The following is a 14,483-nucleotide window of genomic DNA, read 5'->3' as shown; positions in this document are numbered from 1 at the left end:
TTCTCCAGGCTAAACAACCCCAGGTCCCTCAGCCGCTCCTCATCAGACTTGTGCTCTAGACCCTTCACCAGCTTCGTTGCCCTTCTCTGGACACGCTCCAGCACCTCAATGTCTCTCTTGTAGTGGGGGGCCCAAAACTGAACACAGTATTTGAGGTGCGGCCTCACCAGTGCCAAGTACAGGGGGATGACCACTTCCTTAGTCCTGCTGGCCACGCTATTTTTGATACAAGCCAGGATGCTATTGGCCGCCTTGGCCACCTGGGCACACTGCTGGCTCATATTCAGCTGGCTGTCAACCAAAACCCCCAGGTCCTTTTCCACTGGGCAGCTTTCCAGCCACTCTTCCCCAAGCCTGTAGCATTGCATGGGGTTGTTGTGGCCCAAGTGCAGGACCCAGCACTCAGCCTTGTTGCACCTCATACAATTGGCCTTGGCCCATCGATCCAGCCTGTCCAGATCCCTCTATAGAGCCTCCCACCCTCAAGCAGATCAACACTCCCACACAACTTGGTGTCCTCTGCAAACTTACTGAGAGTGCATTTGATCCCCTCGTCCAGATCATTGATAAAGATATTAAACAGAACTGGCCCCAACACTGAGCCCTGGGGAACGCCACTTGTGACCGGACACCACTGGATTTAACTCCATTCACCACCACTCTTTGGGCCCGGCCATCCAGACAGTTTTTTAGCCAGCGAAGCGTATGCCTGTCCAAGCCATGAGCAGCCAGTTTCTCCAGGAGAATGCTGTGGGAAACCGTGTTGAAGGCTTTACTAAAGTCGAGGTAGACAACATCCACAGCCTTTCCCTCACCCACTAAGTGGGTCACCTTGTCATAGAAGGAGATCAGGTTTATGTATCTTATGATGTCTCTTCGGAAAGCTGTACCATTTTCCTGGTTCAGTTCTCTGGCATATTTTCACCTGAGTTGAAGAACTGGGCCCCTCTGTTCACCAGCTAAGACTTACTATACTAAGATGAGTGAACCACCTCTTATTTACCTGTGTAAACAAGAACATACTTGTATTGCCATCCACTTGGTCTGGCTGAACACCAAGCAAGTGCTTTAATGCATTTGAAACAAAGTGATCAATTTTTGTTCCTTCTAGTTATTTTCTTTCTGCAAAGTTCTCTGGTTCTGCTGAGGACATGGGACAAAAATGAGTGAACATCAGGAGGGTAGCTATTTCTATGTGAGAAGGACGTGATAGAAATTATTAGAAAATATGTTTTCATCTGAGTGTCCTAGGCCAGTTTTGCAGACTTAGAAGATTTAGAAAAAAGATGTATTTAAACCTTGTATGCTAAACAAAATTTTTCATTGAGATTTCCTAAGGTGTTAGTGTGAGAATATTTCAGATATTCTGTGATTAATTAAGAGTGATATTAGCACTCATGATGATAAAATGTGATTAAATAATTTTGAAGTCAGGTACTCATATTAGTTAAAATATGCAGAATACAAAGAATGATAAATGCTATTTGCTAGACAGGATTAAAGAAATAGCTAAGTTTGTAAAAATGATCCCTGAGGGCTTGAGATGTGTCTAACCTATTTATAACCCTTTCTTCTCCTCTTAAAAAGCAAATCTTTATTGGAAAAATAATATAATGAAGTTCAGCCTGCTGTGGAGAGGTCAGTTTCAGGGACTCTTGTCCCTGCTGGCAAGTGACTCAGATGATAAATTGCCAGTACAAATCATCAGACTGATGCCTGGCAAGAACTGGAGCTGGCCTTGTTCAGTACTTTTTAATTAAAAGAAAAAAGATGTATTTTTTATTTGTAATGGAAGAGTGCTGCAGAAGGAAGTAGGCAGAGGGCACAAGGAAAAGGGGAAAATGCTCCTTTGCATCTCAGCCAAAACCAAGAGTCCTAATAGTAATGAGGCTGGGGGGGAGAGGAGGGAGAAGAGAATGACGCTGCTCATTCATCAGCCTGATCATTTTAACACAAGATTCCAGGTAGCTTTTATATGGCATTTCCCAGATCTTTGTGCAGTTGTAAGAATGATAACGATAGGCTCCACTACCTCCTATTAGAGAAGGGTGAGGGGCACAATGTGAGATAACTTGAAAAAGGAACATTTTTAGTTCAAAGATTTGAATTTCATTCAGGCTAGCAAGTGCACAAACTTCCTGGGAAAGAGCCAAGGGTTTTGATCCAGCAAAATGGCATCCATATCAAAGGAAACTGGAAACCCTCCAGAGCTACAGGGAAATTCTACAGTCCGTTAAAACAGAAATGTTTTGTAAACATCTCGGCTTTGAGAAACTCTGATGGTGACACAGCCAAAGGTCTCTGCCAGCTTTTCTAGAGGGCTTCTCTGCTGAGGGGGCCTCCAAAGTCTACAGCCACAGGTCCTCCTGCGCAGAGGCACAAGCCTGAAGATCCTAGGGACTCCAGGGAGGAAAAGTAAAAAAAAAAAGTTAAAAAAAAAAAAGACACAACGCAAACAATAGTGTTCCCCGTAGCTATGGAATATTTCACATTCAGGTTGCACTTTTGAGAATATCTCCTGCTTGTAAGGGGAACAAAATGTCTCATTCCCCAAATCAGTATTCATTTAGACAGAAATAGTCCTGTCCTAGTCAATAACAGAGAAGCAAAAGAGCTTTAGCTGGGCAAAATAATTGCAAGGGTCCTGACTCTTGCTCCTAATAAATAAATAATATCCTAAACAGTTCCACCAATAAAGGACAGTGGTCTTACTGAGGCTCTGTAAAACTGAAGAAAACAATTAAACTATCTACGTGAAATAAGAAATTCAGGCAGCTCTCTTGAGACAAGCAAATCAATAAATATTCAAGATGTTTAAAGTTCCAGTAAAGTTCATATTTAATTCCACTGCTTCCCTGTTAATGCAGGCTGTCTTATCTTCTGGAGTACATAACCCATTACATAGCAGGCCAAACCATTAATGTTTGAAGCTACAACAGCCTGTCAGTTGCTCATTAAAATTATAAAAATGAAAATAAAAATGCAATTCTTTGGTAGTGTTTCGGCCAATTTCTTCAGGCACCGGGTGATCAAAGAGCAGTGCTGGGTGGGATGGTTGGTTATTTCTGCTGCTGCTTTTGTTCTCTGTCTGATTGCTGCTGTTGTTGTGGGCAGACATGAACAGGAAGAGCTATGATGAATGTTGGCTGGTTGAGGGAATGAGGTGAATGCTTTTGCTTTCTCTAATTAGGCTGAGGCAACTCACTTTTTCATTATTTCATTGTTAGATAGTGTGGTTAGATTCAAATCTAGTTAGTATCATTAATTTTATTTTTATTTACTTATTTTAATGAATTATTTTATTTTATTCTATTAATTCAAGCTTATACACAGGAAGATAGTATTTCTGTCTCTCTTTGGGGACTATATTACTGGATTTTTTTTTCTGGAAGATCTCATAAGATCTTCAATGTTAAATTTCTAACTTTTTCTTTTGTTCTGTCCTTTTTCCAATATGTCCTTTGAGCTCCATCAGTGTTTAAAAGGAGTGAGAATTCTACCTCAAATGTGTCGATTAAGAAAGTCTTTCAGCTTTAATATGATTTATTTAAAATATATAATTAATCCTTAAAGAGAACTTTCAACCCTGATTTGTCACTGTTCTTCTTAAAATATTGTGAAGATCAATCTTACAACCTTTCAAAGTCGGAACTTAAAAGTTATACCAATGATATTATATTTTTAAAGTAAAAGAGCCTATCCATACCAAACTGGTATTCCATCCTATAATGAACTTAAACTTTTCTCAAAAGCAGGATGTGAGATATTTGTAAGTGAGGAAGACATACCTGGTCTAAATGCTGGGGGGGGGAGAGGTGGGAGAGAGACATTGAAAGAAGAAGTATCTACATCTTCAGGAGAGCCTGCTACTGCTAGCAAGGAGAATATGTCTGATAACAGAAATCATCTGAGAGTCCTTTGGGAGGTGTCAGGAGCCAGAGTGCTCTTACCAGGCCTGTTAAGACTCTGGCTTGACCATGAAGACTGCAACATAACCAAGTGCTAGCTGATGCTGGGTAGAAATTCACAGCTACCATCCACTTTGAGGATCTTTAAAACTACAAAGTGTTCCCTCTTACAAACTCTCTGTGGCAAATAGTGTTTCAGCACTGGCTGGCAACTTCTATCAGCTTTCTCTATTTAATAATATCCAAGTGAGGATCAGCGACTGAGACCACACGCTAAAGAACATGAAGAAATATGTTTGAAATGAGTAGAGAAAAATTCCTGCAGTCCCAAAGGGATATAAACTCCGCCACAAGTGAACCGAAGAATTAAATTGTGTCTCTGTCTGTATGCCTATGCAAACGTGCCTTTTACACTTACCACTCTGAAAGATTTCAGAGGTCTCATCCAGTCTACACTGGCTGTTGGAGGAAAGAAGCCACTATTCCCATAGTATTTACTTGTAATGTAAAGATATTGTATTGCATGATATTACTTTATATGGTATTAATATTACTTTATATGGCATTAAATGCCAATAAGATTATAGTGAGGCTTGGGAAATGAGCCAATACAGTCTCCTCTTCACAATTCCTCCTACTTCTGTTTCCAGCAGACCTGGTATGTTCATGGTAGGTCCATGTTGGGCCACTACTGCTCATTTATATCCAACCCCACCCAGGGACTACCAGGATAAAAGGCAGCATCTTGATAGAACCTAACATCAGGCACCCATCTTGGGCATTTCTGTGAGGAGATTGGAGTTTGTGTGTTCTCCATAATCTCCATAACCTTCTGCCAGGGCTAATGCTGGCTTTGTCTAGACTGAGAGGGAGAGGGTGGGATCCTCTTGTCTGGGCAGGCGACCTGGCTGGGATATCCTGTGGCTCACTTTCGTCTTGTAAAAGGAAGCCGCAGTACCAGCAGACAGTGGGTGCTGGTACAGGTGCATATCTCCTACAGCTAGTGTCCACCTGAACACTAACACTAGTGTTTGCTTGAACACTAGTCTTCAGAAGTGCAGAAGTGCTCCCAGACCAGCGATTTCACAGTACTCTCAGAGCATCCAAGCTAGATTCATATTGTCACTGGCTGGTGTAGCAGGCAGAACAAATATCTGTGGTGGGAGTAAAGGTTTGTAGAAAAAAAGATACAGCCTCATGACCAAAGTAGACAAATGTCACACCAGAAAATTAGTTTCTTTCCCATCCTTGGCCGTGGAGTTCCTATGTGACACCTATGGCATAGGTGGTTTCTGATGATGTACCACTCAATTTTTCAAGTGCCCTAAAGGAGATCTCTGAGACCAGATTAAGTGGAAGTGCTGACAGCTCACAAACATAATTGACTTCAGTGGGAGTGTCTTTCATACCTAGAAAGAATGAAAAAAAAAAGAAAAAAGTTAAGTGCTCTGGAAAAATTAAGACTGGGCTTGCAAACTTCAAGGGCACTTTCAGTAATTTGGGGAGTTTAAAAGCCATCTCTCTGCATTTCAGTTCCTTGGCTATGGAATGGCCAATTCATACTGCCTAGTTTCACAAGACAAACTCATTTGTATTTATGAAGCATTTCAGATTTTTCATGAGAGCACCACCAGGCTACCATCAGCAAATACATGTGGAAAGCCCCTCTGGTGAAGTTTGCCAGCTCCCTCTAGTGTAAGTGTGTGCAGAGGAAGATTACTTGCTGTTATAAGGTACTCTGCTAGCTCAAGAGGCACAGGTCTGTGAGGCAGCTCCAATGTGTCCAACCTTGCTGATGACATATGCAGGTGTTATGATGCCATGTGATAACAGTTCTGATCTTTTTCTCACAGTTCTTTTATCTGGAAAATTATGCACAAGAAATATATTGCTAATGGAATTGTAACACTCCAAAAAGAAGTGTTTGCAAGCTGTGAAGAACTAGAATTAAAGTTTCTAATACAAGTAGAGAAAATAATTTGAAGCTGTGATTTGAATGGATTAATATTAAATATGCTGGTAAAGCAAGATGTAGTTGGGCACTAAAAATCAACGGGCACATTGAATTGTTTGAGTGTTAATTTCTTTATGGCTCTTTTACCTACCTGTAAAATGAATAAGTTGCCTACTCTCACAAACACAGTATTTACTGATGATTGTGATACATTTTAAACAGCCTGGTTAAACTGCAAGAGGCATCCATACAGAAATTAATCATTTTTCTAGTCAGTCTAAACTTAACTGATGTGTGGAGAATAAGACCAGAGGCTATACCATGAACAGCAAGGTTATGTACAGATTGAGTAACTCCTCATTCATTGAATGAGACAGGAAACAATAAAATATGATAATTTAATTAAAGCCACATCACAGTGCAAATGCACAAGGGATGAAAAGTTCTGCATAGTCTAGCTTAACTTCTAAAACTTCTTGCTTTTGATTTTGCAAGCTGAATATTCTTCTAACATTATGAGGACTTCTGTAGTGCCTTTTTTTGTTCATGTAATTACTACTTATTGAATCCCATTTCATGTCTTGTGCTTACCAGATTGTCCTCAACAGCAATCCCTGCGGCTTGCAGCTCCAGGAATTTCACAGCTAAAATAATAGTGACTCCCTAGAAAGAACAGGTATGACACTGCCTACAGCATCCCAGCTCTTCATGGGCAGGAGCAAGGTGGTAAATACTCCTGTAGACGGTTCAAGACAGTGAAATACAAGATAGTCAATTTAGCTGTACTCTAAAAAAGCGCTGTAACAACAGAATCGGGGCACTCCAATTGTGTGAGTCTATCTTACTTGACAGTAGGTTCCTTTTTTAAAGAAGCTATCAACACTGGCCAGTGATTATGCTCTCCAGTGCTATTTAGTCTTGACTACATTGGTGAATTGATGGGCATAAGCACTCACAGTAAAAAAAAGCAGACAAAAAACCCCACAAAGCCCAAGGACAAGATTTAGGTCACACCCACAGTTGATGGTAAAAAGGAAGACAGGAGTAGCCTCTATGTCTTTTCATCGGGTCGCAAATTTATCCTAACCATGGAAATTACATAATCAGGCTTTATGGGAATTTTTTGTTTTCACTAAAGCTTAAATTTATAAAAACAAACTATTTGAGGATAGTATGTTAATATTTCTTGCCCTGAACAAAATCAGGTTGAGCCAGATGGTCTGTCTGCCTTAAACATGGCATCAAATGGCTCATGGGAAGGGGAAATATAGCCCAGCTTATATGGGGAATGGTAAGAAGTGGAGCAGTATGAAAGAACTGAAATCACAGAAAGTGGAAATAATGTGACAAGATAACAGTGGCCAGGTAGGCAGAGAATAAGGAAAAGAGCAAGGAAGAGACCAAGCCATCTCCTCTCTATGTTCCTTAGAGATTGCTCTGAGGTGTTGGCTTCAGAAAAAGCAGAGAATGTAGGCATACAAAAGAGCTAACTACACAGCTGAGGTTTTCCTCCATTTTGTAGAGAAGTTACCAAGAAACTCTGTTCTGAGGTTCCCAGCTGTTACAGGAATCTGCCACAGTGGCAGACTGGCAGAGACAGGCTGAAGTCTGCTCTCCACTCCTGGAGTGACCACTGCGTGAGAAATGATGTCAGCTTGCTGGTCTGTCATCATGCTGATGGCAGAACAGCCACTTGACCTTCTTGTCAAAGTATAGCCCTCCCTGATTGCCTTTTCTTTACATCTTACTGACACTTGAAGCGGGCACTCCTGGAGCATGCCTTGGGCATTAGCTTTTGTTCACAACAGCAATACTGTTGTGGATCAAGGATCTCAGGTTGAAGAGGTTTGCTGAGAAACTTCATCTCTGAGCTTGTAGGTAACAAATTTATTTGTGTTAAAAGGCTATTTCTGTAAGAGGCAGCATTTACCATTATGGAGACATTTGACATATTATAGGGCTCACTGGACTCCATATGTCTCCTTGCCACCTGCTTTAAATTGAAAACCAGACTGTTTTAGAACTTAAGATCAAGAATTTCTGTTTATTTGCGGAGAATCCATGGTATATTATTTTTGTCACTGGTTAATCACCTGTCACTTTAAAACCTAGTGAAAATAAAAAGATTGACTGCTTGTGATTGAATGGGATTTATCCACAGTCATTAATTGTTTTTAACACCTAAAGATGAGAAAGATTAAGTTGCCTTTGAAACAGAAATTGAAACTTTTAAAATCCCAATAGGTCTTGCAAAAACATGATAGGAATTGAGGCAAGGTTACCAGCACTAATACTGTAGGAAGATGATGTTCTCAGATACCTTAAGGGGACAGATAGAGACAAAAATACAAGAATACTTAAATATGTGTATATCTCAGAAAGCATAGCTCCCTATGGGTAGCACACCGCTCTCCACTCTGGCAACCCACCAAATACGGAATGCAATTGCAAGTTTTGGTACTCCTACCCCACAGTGGGGTAGCAACCCCATGCTCTAGCAACCCAGGGGATCAGGCTGTCACAGAGGAAAAGAAGTGTTGTTTAGCATGACTGCCACAGCCTCCCCTAAGCTCCTAGCTACCTCAGGGACTCAAGCTCAGCTCAAAAGAAATGGTTCTTGTTGAGAAAGTTGCTCATTTTACCAGTTGCGTCTACCTGGTTACATATTGATTCCACCTCTTGTTTTCTGGTGAGACGACCCAGAGGTGTCTGTTTGTTTCTTGTCAGATGCTTGTGGGGAGCCGAGGGACTGTTGTAGGAGCAAAGGATGTCTCACTTGGCAACTTCTTGGTTATTGGAAACTGCCTCATTCCAAGGTGACAGCTTTTTGTCTTCATTCTGTGTTTACTTGAAATCTAATCCCTGTTCATATTCTGCCCATGGTTTATCACATCAGAGCCAAGTGAGAATGATCAGCAGTCTGAATTATTTTTTGTACAGTAATCTTTCATAGGCACAAAACTGCCATTAAATTCCCCAAGCATAACAATTCTGACAGCAGTCCTATCAGACTTACACTGGTCCCTAGGTCTGACAGGCAATTGATTATGCTGTTTCTAACTTTTTTCTGTTTATCCATCCTACTGTAAGCAGCCTTTGGAATCCTGCTGGCAGGAACCATGTCTGTCTTGAACTCATTTCTCACTTTGTCGTGCTGTTTATCCACATCAACATCCTGCAAAACTGAAGACAGCTGTGATGTTATTTCAATATTTAATCTTTAGATTTTGGAAAACTCTAGACCAACTCTATCTGAAATGAATCCTCATAGGCCATTCAAACTTCCCAGTGTGCTTTTGGTTGATATGAAATGGGAAAAAGAGTTTGCTCATGAAGAATATTTGTAGGTTATGAATTCTCCAAAATGTCTTCTTCCTTATGTGTAGTCTCCAGGCAAATCCAGGCTTTATCTGGTGTTGGCAAAGAATGTCTACAACTGGAATCCCCTATAATGAAAAACATAACTTTTTTTTTTCTTCTTGGAAATACGAATGTTCTTCAGATCTATTTTTTTACCATGAGTCATGAAGAGAAAGAAATAACCACAGGAAATTTCCTGTAAGGTCATATTCAAAACAACTTAAGAAAGACTCATTTTCAGAAAACCGTGTCACTTTCAGTTTCATCTTGCACAAATATCTGAAATTAAATCAAAGGTCCTTTTGCATCACTACCTCAACCTGGCAATTCACTGCTCACTGCTGAATGTCTTAGAATTCATCCCTTTTACCTGTTCCCATTTGCAGTCCTTTGTACCCAAGTGCCAAGACCATGTGTCAGGACCTCACTGCCCAAAGGGAGCTGTGGAGCTCTGTCGGGAGGCTGCAGCACCTGCAGCAGAAGTAGGTACAGTCAGTCTTTAACAAGGCACAAAGTCGAGCTGCTTTATGCTAGATTAGGTTCTAGAGAAAATTTTTGCATTCAATTTCTCTCAATGCTTCATTTTCTCTCTCTTAGGCTCTTTTAAGAAAACTTTTCTGTGATGCTTTTCCTTTTTTTAAAGATTTGAATTTATGTATATGGGGCCCAACAGTCTTCAGCACTTGCAAGGAGGGCAAATGCCTCTAGCTCCAAATGGCTAAAGTACATACCTTAGCGAAGGGAGAATTTGCAATAGGAAAAGTTTGAATAGGAACTGAAAAATATGTATGTCACTACAGTAACAATGAAACAACTGTAAGCATGAAGAAATGGCAGTCACACACTCTCAATAAATCATATGCCATTAGCAAGTAAATACGTAATTGTTACAGTATTGAACAGAGTATTAAGGAAGTAATACAAAAGATATTTAAAATTACAGCAGCGTGTACATATGGGATACAGGGACCAACTTCTGAATTCAGTCTCCGAATTTTTGGCTTTCACTGCGTAACTGAGAAACTCAGACTCTTCAGTTACAATGTCACTCCTCTAACATCAGCTAGCACTTTACTCCATGTAATGCCACTAACTGGCCATTAACTGCCATTAACTGGTTAATAGTATGTAATAATACATATTATTAACCCTACTCAAGCTTGTGGAAGGATTTGTGTGCACTGGTAGAAGTATGATTCATGTGTTATTTGCATTATAGCACATATATCTTTTCTTTTTCTCTGAAATTAATCTCCCTATCACAAAACCTCCCGTGTGTCCCAGTTTCTTCAGGATGACTTTTGCCAGAATTTTATCTACAACTGTCTCTGTCAGTGACATTATTCAGCTCTGCGCACACAGGAGGCCATGCTTCCAACCTTGTTTAAGCACACAAGTTATTAGAGCATTCCTTATCACATAAAATAGGTCACCTGAAAAGAGCATTTAGTTTCACAAGTGCTGCTGAAAAAGTCCAGCGTGCTCACAGTACATATAGCAATGTTCAGGGCAGCACAGTTTCCCATGGAGCTTCCCCTTTCACTGGCTTTTAGCTATTGCTTTCCATTCTCATTTGGCCTATGGCAACATTTAACAGGCTGGTTTATGACATATAAGCTGTGCTAATGGGACACCTTCCATGGATTTTGATCTTCCTGGTCTGAAAACAGTAGAAGGCAGAAGCTGAGGACATAAACAGTCATTGAGACAAAATTTAGGAATCCTGTCTTTATTTGTACCAGACAGGTAGTTATTAGTTCTGGAGGAGTCATCTTTATGAAGGCTGAATAATTACTTCCTCTAGCTGCTTCTTTGTTATTTTGCAGTTAAAACCTTTTTATCCTCATTCTCTCTTTTGTAATATGCAAAGTCTTTTTTCTTATCATATAATTTGTGATTACAGGCTAGTTGGCAAATTTTACATAGATTTTAGATGGCTGATGTCCTCCGTATTCCATTTCAGAGCTTCCTAATTGACACTCAGGCTTTCATTTCCATCTATGCAACCATAACTTTCTTTTCTGCAGATGTGCTGTTTATCACCCAGTAGCTCGCTGTGGCTTTGAAAAAGGCCATAACATTTATTTTTATATGGTCAGAGTTGTGTTCTGTCAAAAATACTTTAACAATCCTAAATATAGATCTCTATGTATATATATATGAAAATGAGAATTGTGTTATTCAGGAAGTGCTGTAATGACATCTGGTCATTTGATCTGGTATTTCAATACAATGATTGTCTTAAAAAGAAATCTATAGCCTGAGATGCATGCTATATCTTGTAGGTTGGGTTTATGTACAGTGTATAAAATCTAATATGTATGCAAAAGGTTTGCAGAATTATCCATCTAATCCAAGCCAAAGATATTCAAATATTAAACTTCCATTGAAAAGACATTATTGGTCTAACATCCTGATTTTCAAAGCATTGCAAGTGGCAATTAGAACAGTGGATTTCAGTACTCCCAGTAATTAATCTTTAGTCTAAACTCCTTCTCTTGGAAGTTAATTGCATGTCTTCTCTCATCTCCCAAATGAGCAGAATTGTGTGAGAATATGGTAATGTCTATCCCAGGCTGCAAACTGCTGAGCATGCCAGGAGGCAATGCACAGGATATTGATGTATATGCAGTCTGGGAGACTGACACAGTTGGTTGACCTAGAAGCAGGCTTATTTTTCATGATGTTTTGAAACTGCATGGCTATACTTAAAGTATTATGGGCATTTGCTTTCATATAATGATGGTTAACAGAGAGGGAATGCCCCCCGGTGCATAGATAAACTTCAACTCTTAGGGCTAGTCATTATTTGCTCCATTTAGTATACTACTCTCTTTTATTACAATTATTTCTTAATTCCAAATTGGGCTACAGCTATGATCCATGAGAAAATAACCCGATTTTTTGCTGTGTCTCCTGTCATTGTGTGAGAAGGAGCAATGTGAAGCTATTTTTACAGAATGCTGCAAAGCCTTTGGAAGTCATTCCACCACAACAGGGCATTCATCTGCCCCTCTACTCTTAAGCCAATGAACCACAAAACATTAATCCCTGAGAAGTTTGGCTTCGACAGTGTGTAAATATGAGAGACTTCAGTAGGTCCATTAGAGATTTCACAATTGCTTTTGAATCTCTGTGGAAATTGCTTCCATGATATGTGGATGGGATGTTGGAGTTTTGGGGAAAAAAAAGGAAAAAAGGCAAGGTTTGTAGAGAGGCAATAACTCTTATTAAACCAGATTACTCTTTAGATCAGAAAGACCTCATTCTTATCTGCTTTTTTTTCCTGCTTATTATCAATTTGCCTAATAAAAATATATCTTCTCTCTACAAATCCTGTCTCATTACTTTAATAGGAGGCAGTACAAAATCATCACATAGTTGGAACAGTGCTTCTCCTCTGTTTTTTGTCTTGAATCCAGTACTGGTAAAATTTCTTCGTAGCTCTGAAGAGTGAAATAGTTTTCTTATCAGGGAGAAGCAGTTTATACTCCTATGTACCTCTCCTGGTGTCCTGGTTTCGGCTGGGGTAGAGTTAATTTTCTTCCTAGTAGCTGGTATAGTGCTGTGTTTTGGATTTTAGTATGAGAATAATATTGATAACACGCTGATGTTTTGGCTGTTGCTAAGCAGTGTTTACGCTGGTCAAGGACTTTTTCAGCTTCCCATGCTCTGCCGGGTGCACAAGAAGCTGGGAGGGGGCACAGCCAGGAGAGTTGATCCAAACTGGCCAAAGGGCTATTCCATACCATATGGCGTCATGCTCAGTATACAAACTGGGGGGAGTTAGCCGGGGGGTAGTGGTCGCTGCTCAGGGACTGGCTGGGCGTCGGTCGGTGGGTGGTGAGCGGTTGTATCACACTTTTTTCCTCCCTTGGGTTTTGTTCCTCTCTATCTCTTGTTGTTTTCCTTCTCATTACAATTCATTATTATTATTACTATTATTTTGTTCCAATTATTAAACTGTTCTTATCTCAACACATGAGTTTTCTTACTTTTGCCCTTCCGATTCTCTCCCCCATCCCACCGGGGGGTAGTGAGCGAGCGGCTGCATGGTCCTTAGTTGCTGGCTGGGGCTAAACCACGACACCTGGCTAACACGTCTCGGTGAGGAACAGAAGAGTTTGCTTAGTTGGACAGAACGGGAAGATGGGTCTAACTGAGGTTAGTTCCAAGAAAAGCCATTTCTGTTGATGTGGACACCTGTGCACTAGGAACTGAATAGGAGAAATAGCTCAGTTCTTACCAGTTCCATGGCAGCATTTTTCATTTGCTCAGACAGCCCTGATCCTTTGATTGAACTTTTCCTGCCCAGGCTTCGTTTATGGTTTCTGTAAAAATACAGTTGCAGGTAGCCCCAGCAGACATCAACTTTTCACATAAGTTATGCATAACATTTGATTGCCTCCTTTAGCTTTATTATAAGACTAACAAAATTATTGCAAATCCCCATACAAATGTTATTTTCGGTGACTTGTACCAGATTACTTTACATAATCTTTAGGCACAGGTTTGCCTTTTAAAAACCTTCCATGTGTAGAAGTTAAGACCACCAAAAGAGCTTTTAATCAGAGAATGTCTAGTTAGAAGGAGTCCTATAGACCTGACTAATAATTAGTAAGCCAGACAATTAAGAGAATGCAGTTGTAATAGAGTGGAGTGAGAAAAAAAAAAAAACAAAACTAACAAAAAGCCAAGCCATAAACTCTGGGGGAAGATAATCCCCTTGATTTAAAGGTATTCTAACATTAATCATGAGAGGCACAGTTTTCATTGGCTATGCAATATAAAACTGCTCTTTTTGTTTCCTTTCACTCACTGTGGAAGTGGAGCACGAAGCAGTCACTTTGGTTTCTTCATCAGCGTTTTGAAATGCCTGATCAGACTGAAGAGATATGGGAGACTGTCTTTTATCTACATCCTGGCAGTTGTGGAGGTGCTGTGCTGGTCTGTAAGCCTTCTTAGCAATTTCTTTCCAAGTCTGTTTACAAAAATTGTACTCTGCATTTCCAACAATGCAGTATGTACGATTTCAAGGATGGTATGAATATTTGCTGTGAATATATTACCTACAGACTGCTTTCTGCATGCAGTAGGGAAAATTCATCATTCAAGTACATAAGCAAAAATTTTCAAACAGGAGAAAGGGAGAAGGCAAGAAAATGTGAGAAAAAACAAATATTTTTCCTATTAATATATGATGCAATGATTTCTCCACAAAAGTAAAACAGCTTGCTTTGACACCTAATTTTCCATTTCTG

This window comes from Ciconia boyciana, chromosome 3 (genome assembly GCF_034638445.1).
Source record: "Ciconia boyciana chromosome 3, ASM3463844v1, whole genome shotgun sequence".
NCBI classification, from domain to species: domain Eukaryota; kingdom Metazoa; phylum Chordata; class Aves; order Ciconiiformes; family Ciconiidae; genus Ciconia; species Ciconia boyciana.
The sequence above is the reverse complement of the archived record's forward strand: the minus strand, read 5'-3'. Positions refer to the sequence as shown.